This window comes from Bos indicus x Bos taurus, chromosome 4, assembly GCF_003369695.1.
Source record: "Bos indicus x Bos taurus breed Angus x Brahman F1 hybrid chromosome 4, Bos_hybrid_MaternalHap_v2.0, whole genome shotgun sequence".
In the NCBI taxonomy this organism is placed as follows: domain Eukaryota; kingdom Metazoa; phylum Chordata; class Mammalia; order Artiodactyla; family Bovidae; genus Bos; species Bos indicus x Bos taurus.
The window spans coordinates 76,500,210-76,520,937 of NC_040079.1; the positions used below are offsets into that span (position 1 = coordinate 76,500,210).

A 20,728-nucleotide genomic window follows, 5' to 3' on the forward strand; every position below is an offset into this window, starting at 1 on the left:
GAGATGGTTGGATGGCATTACTGACTCAATGGATGTTGAGTCTGAGCAAGCTTCAGGAGATAGTGAAGGACAGGAAGCCTGGCATGCTGCAGTTCATGGGGTCCCAAAGAGTTGGACATGACTTAGTGACTGAACAACAATAAAAACAAAGTAGGAGGTTAGGCTTAATATATACCCAGTAATATATATAAAACAAATAATCAACAAGGCCCTACTCTATCACACAGGGAATTCTATTCAATATTCTGTTATAACCTATATTGGAAAAGAATTAAAAAAAAAAGGATCTATGTACGTGCATAAGTGAATCTCTTTGCTGTACACCTGAAACTAACACAATATTGGAAATAACCATTCTCCAATATAAAATTAGAAGTTAAGAAAAATAAAATATATGGACAAAAGATATGCACTATCACTTCATCAAAGATGACATATACATGGCAAATAAGCAGATAAAAGATAGCCAACTTCATTAATGGCAAAATCCAAATCAAAACTACGATGAGATACCACGACACATCTACTAATATGGCTAAAACTGAAACAAACAACTAGAAAATAACTGGCAAGGATGTGAAGCAACTGGAACTCTCACCTATTTATGTTAGAAAAGAAAAGAGCAATAGCCCCCTTAGAAATCAGTTTGGAGGTTTCTCAGAAAATCAACCATGTACTTCCTGTATAACTCAGCAATCTCACTCTGATATATCCAACAAGTTAATGTTCAAACAAAAATCTGAGTAGTGCACATTTTTAAAAAAATTCAAGTATATAGTTGACTTAGAATGTTATATAGCTTCAGATGTACAACATAGTGATTGTATATTTTTATAGGTAACACACCAAAGTTATTATAATATTATTCATGTCCAACTCTTTGTGAGCCCCTGGACTATAGCCCACTAGGCTCCTCTGTCCATGGAATGCTCCAGGCAAGAATACTGAGTGGGTTACCATTCCCTTTTCCAGGGGATCTTCTCGACCCAGGGATTGAACCCAGGTCTCCTGCATTGCAGGTGGACTCTTTATTGTCTGAGCCAACAGGGAAGCCCATAATCGACTATTTCCTATTGAACGTAAATTTTTATGGTAGCTGTATTCTTATCCACCCCAAACTGGAAACAACCCAAATGCCCATGATCCCTGGGTAAACACACTGTGCTGCAGGGAGACAGTACTCAGCTATACAATGGAACAAGCTGCTGCTGCTGCTAAGTCGCTTCAGTCGTGTCTGACTCTGTGCGACCCTAGAGACGGCAGCCCACCAGGCTCCCCCGTCCCCATTAATACTTATATACCCAATAACAAAGTTAACTCAAATTTTAAGTGAAGTAAGTCAGCTTCAAAAAGCTGACTGTATGTATGATTCCTTTTACATATCACGTTCTAAGGCACAAAACTAAAGGGACTGAAAACTGATTAGTGGTTTCCAGGGGTTGGGGGTTTAAAGAGGCTTGACCCTGGTGGAGAATGAAAGAGTTTGGCGAGACTGCAGAACTGTTCTGTATCTTGACTATGATAGTGACTGTATAACTGTATCGGTTTTTCAAACTGGTAGAATTGCACCCTAAACTGGTGATTTTTACTATATGCAAATTAAACCTCAGTTTAAAAATGTTAAAAAATTAATAGTGTTGATAAACTGTTGTTACACCTTATGGGAAGAAATCTTTTTAAACTGGCTACACCTTTTGCAAATACTGGTTCCACCACTAATTTGCTTAGGAACTTCCCTCCCTCCCTCACCACTGGACTAAGTTAACTCTCAGCCCAATGAAACTGATCATGAACTCTGAATTCAGACAGTGGAATCTTAATTAAAGAGATTTTACTTTAATCTTTAGAAGGCATCTTTAATATCCCAGCTTTTCTGGAGTCATGTTCTTCATCACAGAAATACATCCCCTGTCTGAAGTGGCAGAGAGTGGAAATAGGGATGAGAATGATCCATCATAATGTGCCTATTTCATGGGAGAAATGATGGAAACGGTAATAGCTGCCTGTCACCAAAGATGCAAGAAGTGGAGATGAGCTACTCAGAAGATGCTCCTGTACTCTAGCTAAATCCACACCTCTGTGTACCCAAACAAGCTCTTCTCCATAATCCCTTCCTCTGCCTGCCATCCACAGGAAAGACTCAGCCATCACATTAACTCACTTCTAGACTGTGAGGCCCCACAGGTGATGTGCAGCTGTATCCTCATAAATTTGTCCCCAGGGAACAAAGTCCCTTAACAATTCTGGCTGTTTAAAAGAAAATGTAGTTGTGGAAGCAAAGCTCTGTGTCTCCAGTCATCCAGTTTCGCTGTCATCATATTTCATCAGACTATCCAGAGACAAAGCACTGTCCTCCCACTCATCTCTCTCTAGGCCAGCTGCTCTATTCACCCTTTTTTCTTTAAAAGATTAAATTATTAAAATAATTTAAAAAATACTGTATTCACTTCTGATCGTGAATACAGAGCAACAGCAATGGCTATGTCTGTAGCCACTTGGGTGCATATCTTGGCATACCTCGGTACCACACCAGGCTCCATCCCCACAAGCATTTCCCTATATTCTAACAGCCGCTGAGGACAGTATACCACCATGTGGGAAGTTTCAAACAGATGTCCCACTCATAATGCAGATTTCCCCTCCAATGATGGTTTTACAGCTCACTTGTGCAAATACTAAAACTGAAGTAACTAGTTCCTACCACTGATTTTCTAAAACTCCCTCATGAACAAGTAGGTTACAGACCATGTATGTCTGCACAGCTCTTAGAGGTGTTTAAAGTAACTTTTTAAAGAAAGGTCTTTCTTCATCAGGAACAATGACCAAGGCCTTTTCTGTGACCCTAGCCTACTAAGCCCCAGGCTGCCTGTGGCCCCTGGATGGCCACCCTTAGGTCCCCACATCCCAGGAAGGTGCTGGGCGAAGGGCAGACCAGGCAAGAGGCATAGACTGCCATTATTGCAGTCAGCCCGGGAGTCCCTGGGTCTTGAGGATCTCCGTGGATGGACGGGTTTCCTTCTCCACATTCCTTTCAGCCTTTTCCTGTAGACTCATGAGCCTTCTTTCCTCCAGTAAAGAAACCTGGCCATCCTCCCCTTCTCCTCCAGGTGCTCTCACCTCCATACTCCCAGCCAACCTGCTGGTCCTGGCACCCTGTGTGGACAAACTTTCACAAAGCTTCCAGACACACAGTCTGGAGGGCAGCAGAATGACCACCTGTTTTCTCTTGTCAGGGGTTGATGGATCTTATCCGATACCACAGAGGTCAGGGCAGCCTGGCCTCACTTGGTCTTGTGGGTGGCACGCCTCCTCCATCCACCAAGGGATGATAATGGGGGTGGAAGAGGGAGGGGCCATGGGACCAACTGATGTTCATACACTTTCAGAGGAGGGCCAGGCACTTTAGCTTGTTTCTGAGAAACTGCCAGAAATGATGTTCATGCCCACTCAGCACATGACCATGCCTTCCCACCCAGAGGACCTTCTTGGCCATGATGGGTGCCTGTGGCCCAGGAGATGGCCTCAGACATCAAGCACCAGACCTGCCCCACTGCCACCTTCAGCAGACGCCTGGGGGAAACTTTTCATTGAACAAATGTTTATGTTATGCAGATCTATGCACTGAAAATACACCTGTGAGGAAAGCAATATCCTGTCTTCATAGACTTTACTTTTAGAGTAGAAGAGACAGAAAATTAATACACAAATAGGCAATGGTAACAAATCTGGTATGAATCAGTACAATGCAGAAAAGTAAAGTTAGGCAAGGGGATGGAGAGAAATTTGGGTGCTATTTAAGATAAGGTGGTCAGAGAAGGAGCTTCCCAGGTGGGACAGTGGTAAAGAATCCGCCTGCCAATGCAGGAGACATGGGTTTAATCTTTGGGTTGGGAAGATCCCCTGGGTAGGATATGGCTAACCACTCCATTATTCTTGCCTGAAAAATTCCACAGGAGGCGGGCTACAGCCCATGGGGTCACAAAGAGTCAGACTTGACTAAGTAAGCAGGCACGGTCAGAGAAGGCCTCTGTGGTGAGGTGACACTGAGCAGGGACCTGAATGCTGAGGAGCAAGTCATGTGAGTAAAAACAGAACAGGAGCAAAGAGAGGGTTTGGCGTGTTGGAGGCATATAAATAGAGGCAGAAGAGAGAAAATCTGGATCAATGGGGCTTCAGTGAGGAGTTTGAATTTTATTCTAAGTGTGATAGAAACCAGAGGTTGGTCTCAAGCAGGAGACTGGCATTTTAAAAGGCCAATGGGGCTTCTGTGTGTGGAACGGATTATAAGTGGAATCAAGATAACCAGATAGGAGGCTACTGTGGGGCCAAGGCAGGAAATGGTGGGGCTTGGACTAGGGTGGTAGTGATGGAGGTGGAGAGAAGGGGCTGAACTCTGGATGATTCTGAAGATAAATTAGACTGGACCTGCTGATGGGTTGGATATTGGGTGTGAGGGAGAGAAGAGCCATGGAGGACCCAAGGGTTTCTTCTGTATTTGTTCATTAGAAAATGCAATGACCTTTATACAGGCACTGGAGAGGCAAAGATGGATAAGACACAATTAGTGCCTTCAGGGAGCTCACAGTGCCCTGTTCCAGATTTCTAGACTTTGGGGGGCAAGTACAATGTGCTGTGAGGTAGGCAGGATGAGAACAGCTTGTTCTGTACTTGGGGCTTAAGGGAGGTTTTAGTTTGAGCTTGAAGGCAGAGTAAGAGTCCACTAGATGCAGAAAGTAGGAAAGGAGGATTGGTTCAAGATGGCAGAGCAGAAGGACGTGCACTCATCTTCTCCTGCCAGAGCCCCAAAATTGCAACTAGTTGTTGAACAACCATCAACAGGAAGACACAAGAACCCACCAAAAAAAGATAAACCCATCCAAGCACAAAGGAGAAGCTGTAACAAAATGGTAACAATGACAACAAAATAAAATCCTATACCTGCCAAGTGGGTGACCCACAAATTGGAGAACAATAATACCAAAGAGGTTCTTGTACCATTGTCAATATTCTGGGGTTCTGGTCAAGGGACTGGAAATCCCCAGAGAAGCTGACTTTGAAGGCCAGAGAGATTTGATTACAGGAGCTTCATGGGACTGGGGGAAACAGAGACTCCACTCTTGGAGGGCACAAGCGAAATCTTGTGTGCACCAGGACCCAAGGAAAAGGGTCAGTGACCCCACAGGAGACTGAAACAGACCTTCCTGTAAGTGTTTGAGGGTCTCCTCAGAGGCATGGGTTGACAGTGGCCCCCCATGGGGACAGGAGCACTGGCAGCAGCAGTCTTAGATGTGTCTTGGCATAAGTCCTCTTGGAGGTCACCAACAGCCCTACTATAGAAGCCAATAAACTCCAGGACTGGGTTACCTCAGGCCAAACTAACAGGGAGGGAGTGCAGCCCCACCCATCAGCAGATAGTTGAATTAAAGTTTTACTGAGCACAGCCCTACCCTCCAAGCAAGACCCAGTTCCCCACCACCAACCCCACCCCCCAGCCAGTCCCTCCCATCAGGAAGTTTGCACAAGCCTCTTATCCTCATCCACCAGAGGGCAGACAGAAGAAATAAGAACTACAACCCCATCAGCCTCCAGAATTAATACCTGAATCACAGAAAGCTACCCAAAATGAAAAGAAATAGGATTATGTTCCAGATGAAGAAACAAGATAAATCCCTAGAAAAACAACTAAATGAAGTAGAGATAGGCAACCTTCCAGAAAAAGAATTCAGAATGATAGTGAAGATGATCTGGGATCTCAGAAAAACAATGGAAAAGATGAAAGAAATGTTTACCAAAGACCTAAAAGAACTAAAGAACAAACAGAGATGAACAATACACTAGAAGGAATCAACAGCAGAACTGAGGCAGAAGAACAGATAAGTGACCTGAAAGACAGAATGGTAGAAATTAATACTGCAAAACAGAATACAGAAAAAAGAATGAAAAGAAACGAAGACAGCCTAAGAGACCTCTGGGACAACATTAAATGCACCAATATTTGCATTATAGGGGTCCCAGAAGGAAAAGAGAGAAAGGACCCAGGAGAACATTTGAACAGATGATAGCTGAAAACTTCCTGAACATAGGAAAGGAAATAGTCAGCCAGTAGCACAGGAGTCCCATGCAGGATAAAACCCAGGGAGGAACACACGGAGACACATTGTAATCAAACTGATAAAAACTAAAAGACAAAGATAAAATATTAAAAGCAACAAGGAAAAGAAAGGCAAATAACACACAAGCAAAATCCCATAGGATACTAGCTTATTTCTCAACAAAAACTCTACAAGCCAGAAGGGAATGGCATAATAAATTCCAAGTGATGAAAGGGAAGAACCTATAACCAAGAATACTCTACCCAGTAAGACATCTTATCAAATTCAATGGAGAAATCAAAGCTTTGCAGACAAACAAAAGTTAAGAGAATTCAGCACCACTAAACCAGTTTTACAACAAAGGAACTTCTCTAGACAGGAAACACAACAGTAGGAAAAGAGCTACAAAAATAAATCCAAAACTATTAACAAAACGGTGACAGGATCATACATATCTCTAATTACTTTAAATGTAAATGGATTAAGTGCACCAACCAAAAGACACAGACTGGCGGGGTGGGTACAAAAATAAGACCCATATATATGTTGTCTACAAGAGACCCACCTCAGACCAGTGGACACTTACAGACTGAAAGTAAGGAGGTGGGAGAAGGTATTTCACACAAAAGGAAATCCTAAGAAAGCTGGAGTAGCAATACTCACATCAGACAAAATACACTCTAAAACATTAAAAGGCAAAGGACACTGTAACAGGAGGGAAAACGGGAGGGCACAACTTTTGAAAGAATGACATAGCCCAAGGATGCAGCATAAACAGATTAGAACCAAATGGGAGCAAGATGGCAGATAAGACTAGACCTTGATCCTCAATCAGCAAGTGAAATGACACACCCAGAAGTGCCATGACAGTTCCAGGGCACTGTTAAAAGACCAAGGAGCGGGTGGTGGCCCAAATCCTGGAAATCTCTGCCTCTTCCCCAAAATAGCTGGGCTAATCCTCCCACTCATTAGCATATGATATTACCCAGCCTATAAAAACTAACCACACCATCTTTTGCAGCAGCACTCACCCTTTGCATGGCTCACACTCTGTCTGTAGAGTGTGCTTCTCTCTGAATCTGAATAAATCCATTTCTTACCTATCACTTTGTCTTTCACTGAATTCTTTCTGTGATGAGACATCAAGAATCTGAGCTTTATTAGGCCCCGAAACCAGGTACTGTGGGTTTTGGCTGGGTTCGGGTCCCAGCCAAGTGGGTTCAAGTTCCAAGCAGGGTTTTGGCTGGGTTTGAGTCCCAGCAGATGGGTTCAAATCCCAACTGGAGGTAAACACTACATGATGATCAAGGGTTCAATCCAAGAAGATACAACAATTATAAATATATATGCACCCAACACAGGAGCACCTCGATATGTAAGGCAAATACTAACACACATAAAGGGAGAAATCAAAAGCAACATAATAATAGTGGGAACATTTAATACTCCGCTTTCATCAATGGACAGATCATCCAGACAGAAAATTAATAAGGAAATGCAGGCCTTAAGTGATACTTTAGTTGGACTTATTTGGTATTTGTAGAATATTCCATCCAAAAGCAGCAGCCTACACCCTCTTCTCAAGTTCACTCGGAGCATTCTCTAGGATTGACCACATGCTGGGCCACAAGATGAGCCTTGGTAAATTTAAGAAAATCGAAATCATATCAAGCATCTTTTCTGATCACAATGCTATGAACTTAGAAATAAACAATAAAAAACACAAAACTCTAAGAAACCCATAGTGGCCAAACAATATGCTGCGGGACAACCACCGGTCACTGCAGAGACCCAGGAGGACCCAGGGACAGACGAAAACAGAGCATGATAGTCCAAATGTACGGGTGCAGCAAGAGCTGTGCCAACAGCGAAGTGTACAGCCACATAATCTTACCTCAAGAAACAGGCAGAATCTCAAATAAACAGCCTAACACCTAAGACAATGAGAGAGAGAAGAATGAACAAAACCTAGAGTTGGTAGAAGGAAGGAAATCATAAAGACCAGAGCAGAAATAAATGAAATTGAGACAAAGAAAACAATTGTGAGGATCAATGAAACTAAAAGCTGGTTCTTTGAAAAGATGAACAAAACTGGTAAACCTTTAGCCAGACCCATCAAGAAAAAGGTGGAGAGGACTCAAATCAACAAAATATGAAATGGAGAAAAAGTTACAACTGACTCCACAGGAATACGAAGGAGCCTAAGAGACTACTATGAACAACTGAATGCCAATAAAATGTACAACCTGGAAGAAATGGACAAATTCTCAGAAAGGCACAGTCTCCCCAGACTGAACCAGAAAGAAATAGAAAATATGAACAGACCAATCACAAGCACTGAAACCATGATTAAAAGTCTCCCAACAAACAAAAGTCCAGGACCTGATGGCTTCACAGGCAAATTTTATCCAAAGTTTAGAGAAGAGTTAACACCTATCCTTCTGAAACTGTGCAAAAAGTCACAGAGAAAGGAAAAACATCTAAATTCATTTTATGAGGAAACCATCACCCTGATACCAAAACCATATAAAGATGCCACAAAAAAAGAAAATTACAAGCCAATATCACTTATGAACAGAGATGCAAAATTCCTCAACAAAATACTAGCAATCTGTATTCTATAATACATTAAAAAGATCATACACCATGATCAAGTGGGATTCATCCCTGGGATGTGAGGATTTTTCAACATCCACAAGTAAATATGATATATGACATCAACAAACTGAAGAATAAAAAACATACGATTATCTCAATAGATGCAGAAAAATCTTTTGACAAAATTTAGCTCCTGTTTATCATAAAAACTTCCCAGAAAGTGGGCATAGAGGGTACCACATACCTCAACATAATAAAGGCCATATATGAAAAACCTATAGCTAGCATCATACTCAATGGTGAAAAGCGGAAACCATTCCCTGTAAGATCAGGAGCAAGACAAGGACACCTCTTTTCACCACTTTTATTCTACACAGTTTTGGAAGTCCTAGCTACAGCAGAGAAGAAAAAGAAGTAAAGGGAATCCAAAGTGGAAAAGAAGAAGTTAAACTGTCACTGTTTGCAGATAACATGATCCTACACACAGAAAATCCTAAAGATACTACCAGAAAACTGCTAGAACTCATCAAAGAGTTTGGTAAAGTTGCAGGTTACAAAATTAATACACAGAAATCTGTTGTGTTTCTATACACTACCAATGAAAGATCAGAAAGAGAAATTCAAGAAGCAATTCCATTTACCACTGCATCAAAACGAATGAAAAATCTAGGAATAAACCTACCTAAGGAGGCAAAAGACCTGTACTCCAGAAACTATAAGATGCTGGTGAAAGATATCAAAGAAGACATAACTAGATGGAAAGATATACCATGTTTGTGGATTGGAAGAATCAATATTGTCAAAATGACTATACTACCCAAAGCATTTTACAGATTCAATACAATCCCTATTAAATTACCAATGGTATTTTCCACAGAACTAGAAGAGAAAATCTCAAAATTTGTACAGAGACACAAAAGACTCCAAATAGCCAAAGCAATCTTGGAAAAGAAAAATGGAGCTGAAGGAATCATGTTCCCTGACTTCAGACTATACTACAAAGCTACAGTCATCAAAATAGTGTGGCACTGGCATAAAAACAGAAATATAGATCAATGGATTGGAATAGAAAATTCAGAAATAAGCCCAGCACCTGTGGTCAATTAACCTATGACAAAATAGGCAAGACTACACAATGTTGGAGAGAGAGGCTCTTCAACAAATGGCACTGGTAAAACTGGACAACCATAATGTAAAAACAAACAAACAAACAAAAAAAATAATAATTCTGTTTCTGCATCTACCTCATGGGATCATTTTGAGAATTACATTAACTTATATGAAGATTGTAGTAGAGCTTAATGTCAACTCCCTTCTTCCCTACTTCACCTCTCGCTAAAGACCCACAAATTAGTATATCCGATGTGCAGATCATTCTTTATTCCAGCCTTATCTCACAGGTTCTCAAACTTTAAGTTGCAGTGGAATTACCTAGAGCACTTTAGAATGTAGACTCCCAGGTCCCAAACTCCAACCTGCTGAAGTGCTGGGAATCTCCATTTTAATATGTGCTCCAGATGATTCTGACGAAGATAATTAGCCAGTCACACTTTGAGAACCACTGCCTTTATTCTTCACAAAAATCCACATTAGCCAGGTCTCTCTTTGCTGTGGACGTTAACCATAAACTCAGCTTCCTTGGCTCTTTGCCTCCTATAATGGTCCCCTTGGCATACTCTACGTTATATTTATTTATGTATATGTCTTTTCCCCTCTAGACTGTGAGCTCCTTGAGGGCTAGGGGTTTAATCTCCATTTCCAGCACCAAGGACATGGCTTGATGGCTTGGAACATTGAAGATACTCAGATTTTTGTTAAATAAATACATGACATGGATTTTAGCCAAAACATTAAAAAAAAAAAAAAATTAGATCATTCCTTAACTCTATACACAAAAATAAGCTTAAAATGGATTAAAGACCTAAATTTGAGACTGGCTACTATAAAACTCCTAGGGAAAAATATAGGCAGAATGCTATCTGACATAAATCACAGCAACATGTTTTTTCAGTCCATCTCCCAGAAAAATGGAAATAAAAGCAAAAATAAACAACTGGGACCTAGTTAAACTCAAAAGCTTTTGCACAACAAAGGAAATAAGAAACAAAATGAAAAGACAAATCACAGATTGGGAGAAAATATTAGCAAATGATGTGACTAATAAGGTATTAGTCTCCAAAATTTAATAGCATTAAAACAAACAACCCACTCAAAAAATGGGCAGAAGACCCGAATAGTCATTTCTCCAAAGAGGATATACATATGGCCAATATGCATGCGAAAAGATCTTCAATATTGCTAGTTATTAGAGTAATGCAAATCAAAACTATGATCACCTCACACTAGTCAGAATACCTATCATCAAAAAAATCCAGAAACAAACAAATGTTCTTTTTTACTTAGCCATTTAAAAAATGAAACAATGCCATTTGCAGTAACATGGCTGGACCTAGAGAGTGTCATACTGAGTGAAGTCGGACGAGAAGGAGAAATATCATACAGCATCCCTTGTATGTGGAATGTAAAAAAAAATTATACAAATTAACTTACTTACAAAATAAGAAGAAATGCACAGACTTAGAAAACTTACTTATGGTTGCTGGGGAGAAGGGACAGTTAGGGAATTTGGGAAGGTCATGTACACACTGGTCTATTTAAAATGGATAACCAACAAAGGCCTATTGTATAGCACATGGAACTCTGCTCAATGCTATGTGCCAGCCTGAATGGTGGGGGGTGGAGGGGTGGTTTGGGGGAGAATGGATACACGAATATGTTTGGCTGAGTTCCTTTGCTACTCACCTGAAACTGCCACAACATTGTTAGTCAGCTATACCCCAATACAAAATATTTTTGCTGTTAAAAAATAAATAAATAAATGTAGTAAAGAATATTCCAGAAAGTGGGATCAGCAAGAGCTCAGAGGGTTGTGTAAATGGTAAGGAGTGCCCGCCTGGGCTCGTGATGGAGAAGGAGGTTGGGAAGGCAGGTTGGGTGCCTAGGAACTGTGGGTACCAACTAAGGAGTGAAAACTTCAACCTAAAGACAGTGGGGAAGGTTTAAATGCAGGAAAGTGATAAGGGTGGTTCCCCCTCCTTGACTAACAAGTGAGTCAATGCACTGATGCTGGAACTAAAACTTACTGTCTGCTTCCTCAATCCGAGTATCAAGTTGTTTTAGATTCCTATATCATGAAATGAAATTTCTTTTTATCTTACTGGTTTTGGCAAGGAGACATACTATTGCTCTCAGGGCAGACAAATACTATTAATCTTGCAGTTAATTAATAATAACTGAACATCTGCTGTGTGCCAGGCACTGTGTTCATTGCTGGGAATCCAGAATCAACAAGGATGATGGTCTTTCCCTTAGGTACTTGTTATATGAGGCAGATACAGAACAAATGATTTCAAATATGATGCATTATCAAAAGAAAAGTATGAAAAAGTGAAGGCTGTTACAGAAGAATTTAATGGGGGAGGTGACCTCATTTAGGGGTTCAGGAAAGCCTCCCTGCCAAAATGGTCTTCAAGTGAAAACTAGATTAATTATAGTTTTATTATTAGCAGGGATATCATCCCTTGTTTCCTGAATAATTAGCCTTTTTCTCTCAAGTGGTTGCTTCTCTTCCACCTTCAATCATGTTCAGTTCTTGCCTACCTTGGAAAAAGGAAGAAAAAACAAATCTCTCACGTGTATACCCCCCCAAACTAAGCTCCTCTGTTTTTCAGAGTCAGCCACACAAACCTGACTCCTGTGCATTCATATTTGCACACACTTATTTGTTTGCTCAAGTTTTGTGCTATGTGCGCAGTGTATGAGGGGCTCCAAACAGACTATCCAAGCATGTGAGGAGTAATGGAAGAGGAGGCGATGGCGAGCTTCTTCATTTGCAGGCATGTGAAGGAGATCATTCATTATTCAGGTGTCGGAGAACTACTGGAGGGTTTGAGCCCGACTTTGTAATGTCAGTGTTCATGAACACCCATGAAAAAGCATGGATGGAGATCTACAATCGAGGTGGTATAGAGTTAAATCCTAGCTTTACTACTGACTGGCTGTGTGACTTTGGGCAAAGTACTCAACTTCTCTGAGCCTAAGTGATATAATAACTTCCTCACATGTCTACTATGAAACTTAAAATTACCCAAACTTTTGTAGACATTAAACAAGCATCTATCACAGCTTTTGGCACATAGTAAGCACTTGTAAATAATAAAGATAATGGGAAAAAACAGCTTACATTCATTGGGCACTTACTATTGTGCTAAATGTTGTATATGCATTCTGTCATTCAAATTTCACAACATATCTTTGATGTAGATACTGGCATTATCTCCATAATATAGATGAGGAAACAGCCTCAGAAAGGTTAACTGGCTTATTCGGAGATTGTCCTCTCCCACCCTTTTAGCCTTTCTGTAACTTTTACAGTTCCCATGAGGAGCAAAAAGCAAGGTGAGTTTTATCTCGTTTCTCATATATCCTGTAGAAGATGCTGAGAGCAGAGCTACGGCCCCAGAGAAGGATGAACAAATACAGATCCTAGTAGATCCATCTCCTGGATAATTCACCAGAGAAGGAACCAGAGCCCACAAGGCATCCATCCACACAGTGTCTGCCTCCGTAAAAAAGATAGTTCTCAATGGGTTCTGAAAAAGACTGTCTATGAATTTTTACTCTGCACACAAAGTCCCTGCTCTTCCTAGAAACAAACAGTAAGTATCAATTTCTAGAGCATTTTGGTCTCATACATAATGTTCAATTTCCAGCAGGTTTAATTTTGTTTTAGCAAGATAAGGCTCTTTTGTTGGCATCTCTTTTTCAGAAATGAAACTGAACTGAGAAGAAATACCAGAAACTCTATTTGACTATCACTGTGGTGGATGGTTTATCAGCCCCCAGGTTTTCCCGGGTCTGTGCACAAGGAGAAAACCGCCACTCGTGTCAGCAAGCCTGAAGGGGGCGCTAGTGCAGTGGCTGGATGGGGCTGCCGACAGGAGGGGACCAGAGGCTGGCTGGGGAAAGAACTTCGCAGCTGAGTGCAGAGGGGTCTTGGCCGTGATGCCGACTCGGAGCTGAGGGCCAAACTTGTGCAGCGGCTCCTTCTGTTCAGTACCCACTTGCTGCCAAGGAAGGAGCGGCTCCCTGGGCCGTGCACACGGCCGGAACCCAAACACTCGGGCCGCTGTTGTTTCATATGAGCAGACTGTTCAGCTTCAGTGTCATCTCCTCACACAGGCCTCTCTCACCACTTTGCCCAAAGTGGCCATTTTCTTTATTTAGGCTCCTTTTCTTCTTTCACAGTGTTTATCCCAATTTGTGTGTGTTTCTTCCTCCAATACAAAACCTATTAGTCAGTGATCTGTCTTGTCCACTGTTACAACTTCATTATCTAACACAGCTGTGGGCTCAAACTGGGTGTTCAATAAATAGCCCTTGAATGAAAGATGAGTATCACTTAGAGATCACTCACTCTCCTCTCCTAAAGGTGTAACTGCAGCCAACCACTGTAATTTAGAGAAATGTGGAAAGCTGGTATACTTGAACTAAATGTATATGTATCAATGTCTGTATCTATAGGTAATATCACTCAATGCTATACAACTCTTACTTAGTTACATTTTATTGCATTACTGTCTTGCTAAATGAAAAAAAAAAAGTAAAGATATTCCACGTCATGTACAATATGCAGGAAAAATTTTGTACGAATTGCTAAAACCTTGTTATTCAAGCTGTTCCATGGGCCAGCAATATTGGCATCACCTGTGAGCTCGTTGAAAATGCAGAATCTCAGGCCTCAATCTCAGATTCAAGGAATAAGAATTTGCATTTTGAAAATCAATCCTCTGTCAGTTGTTTCATTTGCTATTATTTTCCCCCATTCTGAGGGGTGTCTTTTAACCTTGTTTATAGTTTCCTTTGCTGTGCAAAAGCTTTGAAGTTTAATTAGATTCCACTTATTTATTTCTGTTTTTATTTGCATTATTCTAGGAGGTAGGTCATAGAAGATCTTGCTGTGATTATGTCAAGGAATGTCCTGCCTATGTTTTCAGTTCATGCAGCTTAATACTAGAAAAACAAGCAACTCAATCAAAATGTGGGCAGAAGACCTAAACAGACTTTTCTTCTAACAACATATACACATTGCTAACAAACACATGAAAAGATGCTCAACATTGCTCATTATTAGAGAAATGCAAATCAAAACTACAAAGAGGTATCACACCAGTGAGAATGGCCATCATCAAAAAATCTATGAACAATAAATGCTGGAGGGTGTGGAGAAAAGAACCCTCTTGCATTGTGGTGGGAATGTAAATTGATACAGCAACTATGGAGAAAAGTATGGAGATTCCTTAAAAAAACAAGGACTAAAACTTCCATAATCCTACTACTGGGCATATACCCTGGGGATACCATAAATGAAAAAGACGTATGTACCCCAATGTTTATTGCAGCACTACTTACAATAGCTAGGACATGGACGCAACCTAGATATCCACTGACAGATAAATGGATCAAAATGTTGTGGTGTGTGTGTGTATGTATATATATATATATGTGTGTGTGTGTGTGTATGTATATATATATATATGTGTGTGTGTGTGTGTGTATATATATATATAATAGACTATTACTCAGCCATAACAAGGAATAAACTTGAGTCAGTTCTAAAGAGGTGGATGAACCTAGAGCCTATTATACACAGGGAAGTAAGTCAGAAAGAGAAAAACAAATATACCTGAATGCATATATATGGAATCTAGAAAGATGGTACTGATGAACCTATTTGCAGGGCATCAGTAGAAAAGTAGACATGGAGAACAGACTGTGGACACAGTGGGGAAAGGGGAGGGTGGGACAAACTGTGAGAGAGAGCAGCATGGAAACATATACATCAGATGTAGAACAGATAGTAGGACATGGCTGTGTGTCACAGGTGTGCACACCTGGTGCTCTGTGACAACCTGGAGGAGCAGGATGGGGTGGGGGGTAGGTTCAGGCAGGACAGGATATGGGTATACCTATTGCTAGCTCATGTTGATGTATGGCAGGAATCAACATAATACTATAAGCAGTTATTCTTCAATTAAAAAAAAAAAAAGAATCTGCATTTTAATGAGTTCTCTAGCTTGAGAGACTTCCCTGATGGCTCAGACGGTAAAATGTCTGTCTACAATGTGGGAGACCCGGGTTGGAGCCCTGGGTTGGGAAGATCCCCTGGAGAAGGAAATGGCAATCCACTCCAGTACTATTGCCTGAAAAATCCCATGGACAGAGGAGCCTGGTAGGCTACAGTCTATGGGGTCTCAAAGAGTCGGACACGACTGAGCGACTTCACTTTCTTTTCTAGCTTGAGAAAGCTCTCAAAGATTCAGTTTAGCCTGTGAGATGAGAGTTGGACTGTGAAGAAGGCTGAGCGCCAAAGAACTGTGGTGTTTTGAACTGTGGTGTTGGAGAAGACTCTTGAGAGTCCCTTGGACTGCAAGGAGATCCAACCAGTCCATTCTGAAGGAGATCAGCCCTGGGATTTCTTTGGAAGGAATGATGCTAAAGCTGAAACTCCAGTACTTTGGCCACCTCATGAGAAGAGTTGACTCATTGGAAAAGACTCAGATGCTGGGAGGGATTGGGGGCAAGAGGAGAAGGGGACGACAGAAGATGAGATGGCTGGATGGCATCACTGACTCGATGGACGTGAGTCTCAGTGAACTCCGGGAGTTGGTGATGGACAGGGAGGCCTGGCGTGCTGTGATTCATGGACACGACTGAGCGACTGATCTGATCTGAGCCTGTGAGACCATCCTGTGAACTGCAGGGGGCGCTTTCCCAAAGTTGAGAAAAGAAGTAATAGTGGTGACCAGAGTGCTGAAGTGAATGATGTTCAAGGATGAATAAGAAATTCTATGCCTCCCAGGTAGGCTTTCGCTTGTGAATGCTAAAGAGAGACTACTGGCTAAGTTAGTGGTGTTTTAACCAAGCATAAGTCATGCCATGTTACTGTCATATTAACTCTCAGTGTTTCATTCAGGACAGGACAGCAATCATCCCTGTCTACCCCAGGTATGACTGGAGGGGGGGGTATCCGAATGATGTGTTGATAGACAGTGCTTTTTAATTTTTATAAATGATTTGATGGTTAATACTAATAGGACTTCTTAAAAAGGAAGTTAGCTGGCTCTTGTTATTGAGAACTTGAGTCTGTTTATCCAGTTAATATATTCCTGAGGTCATCAGCTGTTCAAAAACCACCTCTCAGTATCTGGCTCCTGTCATTTTCTGGCAACCACTTGAGGGAAAATGGTGACAGGCTCTTCCCTGAAAAGCTGTTACCAAAAAACCTCAATTCTCTAAATGGTAGATGTGATCAGTGATGGGGATAATAAGTGGTCTGATCGCTTGCACTTGGATTGATCGATTAAATAAGCATTTGTTCAGTGCCAAAAGGTGCCAGTGTGGGGCCAGTGCTGGGAATCAAGACTAATAGAGCCAGATTCCTGCCTTCAATGGGATTATGTGACTTCCAGACAAATCTCTTCCTGGCCTGGTGAAAAACCGGGAATTCCCTCTCTCTTAAATCAATTTACTCTGTGCCCTAGGTCAACAGGAGGATCAATGGCAATGAGAAAATCTTGTTCTTTTTCATCTGGAAAATTAAACCTCCTTCCCCAAATGTCCTTAGTCACTGATCCTCATCAGTGAGGATAATCTTTCCTTTACTCTGAGCAGGCGGTTTTTATTTTGTAGGCCTTCAGAGCAGAAAGAAAAATCATTTCCAAAGCTTCCTTTTCTGTTGAATGTGCCTGGCACACTGGTGCTAAACAGGCAATAAATCATAATAAATGGAAATAGTCGCCCATGGCATGATCTGATTGAGTCGTTCAAACGATCACTTTGTGTTGACAAAGGGTAGGGTGATTATGCCAGAGGAATTCAAAGGTGCTTGAAACAAATGAACTGGAGAAATTGCTTGAAAAATGTAGGGAGGTCCTTGCAGGGCAACAGCTTCCTGCATTCTGGCTCAGCCTTGAACTCTATACACCCTGGTGGATGAGTAATTAAGATGCTGCTAATTCTTTGGCCTTTACCCTTGGTGGAGTGGACACGACGGCATACTTGCCACCTGAGATTTGCTTTCTGAATCTGCAATTTTGAGAGATGAACCTCATAGTGACCTGCTGATACTGTTCCACAGGTTGGGGGACTAATCTTCACAATAATGTGTCAAGTCATTTAGAGGACCACTCCCAACACACGGGCAGCCGTTCTAATAGAGACATTAGACTTCAACAGGCAAGTTATTATTCGTAATGATAATAATTCCTGCAAATGGGCTGCTTTTGCCGGTACATTCCCCAGCCATCCCGCTGTTGCTCTTAGGGCACTTGTCTAGGGCTTATGGGTAACAGTTATTTTTGTATGTATTTGTATGTATGTATTCCCAGACAGCAAGTGACTTCCCTTGGGTCACCTCACATGCAGGAAGGAGTTAGAGCACAATGCTAGTTCTTTCCCATCCTCTCCCCAGGCCACCACACAGAGTGCGTTGCATGGCCTGGCGTGGACTTCAGGAGGACAAGCATCCCCTGGTGGACTCCTGGCTGAACCGCCTCCTCACAGCTCAGTCTTAGGGTGGAACCTGGGCGCCTCATTCTACGTTTTGCTCAACTTTCCCTGGGTTGGCAAACTCACCCACTTGAGTTCATATGGTGGTTCCTACACTGGGAAGGTCAGGTTCAAGGTCAGGAGGGGTGACCTTGTCCAAGTAGGGAGCAACAGCTGTGCTTTGCTGGAGCAGCCTTGAAGAGATACCCCATGTCCAAGGTAAGAGAAACCCAAGTAAGACAGTAGGTGTTGCAAGAGGGCATCAGAGTGCAGACACACTGAAACCATAATCACAGAAAACTAGTCAATCTGATCACACGGACCACAGCCTTGTCTAACTCAATGAAACTAAGCCTTACCCTGTGGGGCCACCCAAGACGGGCAGGTCATGGCAGGTCATGGTGGAGATGTCTGACAGAATGTGGTCCACTGGAAAAGGGAATGGCAAACCACTTCAGTATTCTTGCCTTGAGAACCCCATGAACAGTATGAAAAGGCAAAAAGATAGGACACTGAAAGAGGAATTCCCCAGGTGGGTAGGTGCCCAATATGCTACTGGAGATCAGTGGAGAAATAACTACAGAAAGAATGAAGGGATGGAGGCAAAGCAAAAACAATACCCAGTTGTGGATGTGACTGGTGATAGAAGCAAGGTCCAATGCTGTAAAGAGCAATATTGCATAGGAACCTGGAATGTTAGGTCCATGAATCAAGGCAAATTGGAAGTGGTCAAACAGGAGATGGCAAGAGTGAATGTCGACATTCTAGGAATCAGCTAACTAAGATGGACTGGAATGGGGGAATTTAACTCAGATGACCATTATATCTACTACTCTGGGCAGGAATCCCTTAGAAGAAATGGAGTAGCCATCATGGTCAACAAAAGAGTCCAAAATGCAGTACTTGGATACAATCTGAAAAATGACAATGATCTCTGTTTGTTTCCAAGGCAAACCATTCAATATCACAGTAATCCAAGCCTATGCCCCAACCAGTAATGCTGAAGAAGCTGAAGTTGAACGGTTCTATGAAGACCTACAAGACCTTTTAGAACTAACATCCAAAAAAGATGTCCTTTTCATTATAGAGGACTGGAATGCAGAGATAGGACGTCAAGAAACACCTGGAGTAACGGGCAAATTTGGCCTTGGAATACAGAATGAAGCAATGCAAAGTCTAATAGAGTTTTGCCAAGAGAACACACTGGTCATAGCAAACACCCTCTTCCAACAACACAAGAGAAGACTCTACACATGGACATCACCAGATGGTCAACACTAAAATCAGACTGATTATATTCTTTGCAGCCAAAGATGGAGAAGCTCTATACAGTCAGCAAAAACAAGACCGGGAGCTGACTGTGGCTCACCTCATGAACTCCTTATTGCCAAATTCAGACTTAAATTGAAGAAAGTAGGGAAAACCACTAGACCATTCAGGTATGACCTAAATCAAATCCCTTATGATTATACAGTGGAAGTGAGACATAGATTTAAGGGACTAGATCTGATAGATAGAGTGCCTGATGAACTATGGACGGAGGTTCATGACATTGTACAGGAGACAGGGATCAAGACCATAACCATGGAAAAGAAATGCAAAAAAGCAAAATGGCTGTCTGAGGAGGCCTTACAAATAGCTGTGAAAAGAAGAGACATGAAAAGCAAAGGAGAAAAGGAAAGATATAAGCATCTGAATGCAGAATTCCAAAGAATAGCAAGGACAGAGAAAAACCCTTCCTCAGCGATCAGTGCAAAGAAATAGAGGAAAACAACAGAATGGGAAAGACTAGAGATCTCTTCAAGAAAATTAGAGATACCAAGGGAACATTTCATGCAACGATGGGCTCGATAAAGGACAGAAATGGTATGGACCTAACAGAAGCAGAAGATATTAAGAAGAGGTGGCAAGAATACACAGAAGAACTGTACAATAAAGATCTTCACAACCCAGATAATCACGATGGTGTGATCACTCACCTAGAGCCAGACATCCTGGAATGTGAAGTCAAGTGGGCCTTAGAAGGCATCACTATGAACAAAGCTAGTGGAGGTGATGGAATTCCAGTTGAGCTCTTTCAAATCCTGAAAGATGATGCTGTGAAAGTGCTGCACTCAATATGCCAGCAAATTTGGAAAACTCAGCAGTTGCCACAGGACTGGAAAAAGTCTGTTTTCATTCCAATCCCAAAGAAAGGCAATGCCAAAGAATGCTCAAACTACCACACAATTGCACTCATCTCACACGCTAGTAAATGCTCAAAATTCTGCAAGCCAGGCTTCAGCAGTACGTGAACCGTGAACTTCTAGATGTTCAAGCTGGTTTTAGAAAAGGCAGAGGAACCAGAGATCAAATTGCCAACATCTGCTGGATCATCAAAAAAGCAAGAGAGTTCCAGAAAAACATCTATTTCTGCTTTATTGACTATG

The 20,728-nt window shown here is 41.7% G+C and overlaps 1 protein-coding gene and 1 long non-coding RNA gene across 13 annotated transcripts in view; one reads left to right on the forward strand and one right to left on the reverse strand.

Moving 5' to 3' along the window:
- Positions 1 to 20,728, reverse strand: part of MAGI2 (membrane associated guanylate kinase, WW and PDZ domain containing 2) — a 1,464,809-nt gene that overhangs the window by 26,331 nt on the left and 1,417,750 nt on the right. The gene's annotated exons all lie outside the window — the stretch shown is intronic.
- LOC113891582 lies at positions 11,532 to 14,535 on the forward strand. The gene is made up of 2 exons (XR_003510803.1): positions 11,532 to 13,408; positions 13,519 to 14,535. It is a non-coding gene; the product is annotated as an uncharacterized LOC113891582 (long non-coding RNA).